A 2983-nucleotide genomic window follows, 5' to 3' on the forward strand; every position below is an offset into this window, starting at 1 on the left:
ATCCAGGAGTGATCTTACCAGACTTCGTGTCAAGGGAATATTTGGACGGCGCCCTAAAGGCTGTTCAAGAAAACATGGAATCTCAGACTTCTAGTCTCAAAAGATTGTTGAAGGGGAAGGAGCAAGTTGAAGAAGATCAACCATCTGCGCCAGGTCGTCCTTTTGAAGGACAGAGCTCTGAAGGGTTGAAAGTGTTGACTTGAGTTCTGCTGTGGTTGACGTCAACTCCTTCAGAGCCTCTGTGATGGATGAGAAGTCCTGTGGCACCGTGTGAGAGATAAACAAGCTTTTCAACTCGTCTACCTTCTTGAATACTTCTGTGGCAAAGGTTTGAAGCTCCCCCTTTGTCACATACGTATCCTGGGAACCTAGACCACCAACACATGTTGGTCTAGTAGCCTCGGAGCTTGAGGCGCCCTCAGCAACTGGTATTGCGTAGTCTGCTCGGGGACTTCCACCATATCCTCGAACATCTCCCTGAGGAGAGCCTACTGGTGTTCTGTAGATTTCTTGCCCTGTAGGTTCAGAGCCTATCATGGCAGAGTGATCTAGTGGGGACAGCGGGCGTTCTAGACCCTCTGTCTATGTGTGCCTCACTTGTGCCTCTAAAGCACGTGTTTGGTGGTCACTCGCGTGTGGAGAGGCAACAAATGCCTCTCTTGGTTCTGTCGAGGCCTTGGGCGAATGGACTCTTGTGGTAAAATCTTCATCCTTTTGAGAGGATGGAGGAGTTATATGAGGTTGCCCGGCTGTGCGTTCCACAGAGGACGAAAGAGTGTTTTCTGCGTGGGTAGGCTGGTTTGGGATCGGCATGTGCGTGCCTTGTTCAATAGGGGATCCCTCTAGAATAGGGCCCCTAGAAGCATGGGATGCACTGGGATGTGGCCTCTGGAATCACAGGCTCTGTAGCTACTTGTTCTGTGACTACAGGCTCTGTTTGTTGAGCCTTCTTGATTTTCTTCTTCTTGGTCTTTGGCAGAGGTCCACTTGGGCCTTCTTCTTCTGCAGGCCTCTTTTTCCCTTTCTTCTTCACAGAAGGATCGGCATCCTTTTGTGTCATCTTAGCCTTCTTGGTTGGGGGACTTGGGTTTCTAGGGATTGCCTCACTCGTCTTACCAGCCTCTGCAGGCTCCTCCGTGCGTCCCTCAACCCTCATTTTTTCAATCTTTTCTCCTAAGGGGACTCCTATTCGTGGTGGGGTTTCAGGGACCGGTTCTGGTCGCGTGAATCCACGTCTATAGGTTTTCCTATCTTCGTGGCTAAGAAATCTGAGCATGGCTATGGATAAGGGTCTAGGGCTTCTGTACCCTTGCTCATGCTTAGTGGGGTGAAACTCCTTGAATGGGAAGAGCCTTGCATTTGGCTCCACAGAGGGGAGCTTCGCAGCTAACAAATTACCAAAAACCAGACCAAGGAAACGTTGCAGGATGAGGTTGGGTTAGTTCATGTCCTCCTTGGCATTTTTCTATGCTTTGACCTTTGATTTCTCGCCCCTCTGACTCGCGCATTTCTTCTTGATTAACCCGACCATATCCTCGAAAATTAGATGCGCGTAATCCAAAGGAAGGTTGAAGTATATCCCATAAACGATGGATATCATTGCTTGCGAGGTCTGATCGTGACTGCCCACCTTCCCTGTCAAGCAGCAGTTGACAATAGAAAACAGGGTGTTCCAGACAGGGGGCAGTCCCTTGCGCCTAAATTGAGTTCTTTTGGTGATAGGGGTCGCATATGAATGAAACTCCAGGAATTAAATCAAATCCTCGTCTGTGGGTGTCGCAGCATAGGCATTTAAGTGTAGATCCTCCAAGGTAGGCAAATGCAGGGCAGTTCTCAATATGTCCACATTCAGTTCTAATGGAACCAGGGATGTATTAACAGGATGTGAGGCGTATCCAACAATGGTTAACCTAGAATTATCAAGGGTTGTGATATAGGAACTAAGGAGAAATTGGGTTAAGTAGGTTTCAGGGGTAGGTTTGGTAGCAGATAGGGCAAAGAATAGTGGGTGCTTCTTTAAGATTTCAAGTAAAGGGAAAGTGAATTTGGGAAAACCTGTAGTGGAGGGGATGAAATAGTAGTTATTTGGCTTCTTGATGAGAACGACTTTCTCGTATTTGTTCCGAACGAACGAAAGTGCATGGGATGTGAGAGCTTGAGCTTGGGTCACTTCATTGTCGCTCGAGACGTTCACTGATTGGGCTGAAGCAGATGAAGAAGACATGGTAGCAGGTTGCAGGTTTTGCTTTGAGAGATATTTAGTCTCAGGTTCGTCGGAGTATTTGTGAGTGGTAAAGGTTTTTGATTTAGGGGGAAAGAGGTATATATAGGGAGGGATTTAAAATGAACCGTTTTATTGACGAAAGGTCGTGATAAGTGGTTTTGGGTTGAAACGGCTCAAAAAGGTATGACACGCCGTATTGGGAAGACGCACGATTGATGACGTGCGCCCCCTTTTCTGACACGCGCGTGTAGATTCTAACCCTTATCCACAGAACCACGCGCACCATATCAATAGACAAGAACTATYAAGAGAGTTCTGTCAGAGGCTTAAGGGTAACAGAGCCTCTGTGATATGTGCCGGGCCATCTTATAAACTTACACCTTTATTACCTAAACGGTTTTGAAAATCAACAGAGAAATGAGTACTTGCTCAGCTCAGACTCACAGAGCCTCTGTTAGAAGCGCCAGAGGTTCTGATGAGTTGACATCTGAGAACAAGATATTTCAAAAGATTTAGCACCTTCTGTGGTTTGATTTTCATTTTAAAAACTCCCCCTCTGAGCCAGCTTCCTTGGCTCCCCCTAGAACAAAAACCAATTAAAATCCTAAGAAAAAGTGTCTACAGAAGATCCGTTCAAAGAGCCTCTGTAAGCGATCACAGAGGTTCTGTGAAAAGACTTCTGTGATTGAAAGCATTTTTCTTTTTCAAGAGGTTTTATCATTTTAAAAACACATACTCCCCCTTGAACCTTGCAAGCCT

The sequence above is a fragment of the Cynara cardunculus genome (genome assembly GCF_001531365.2).
Source record: "Cynara cardunculus var. scolymus isolate 2C chromosome LG 7, CcrdV1, whole genome shotgun sequence".
Lineage (NCBI taxonomy): Eukaryota > Viridiplantae > Streptophyta > Magnoliopsida > Asterales > Asteraceae > Cynara > Cynara cardunculus.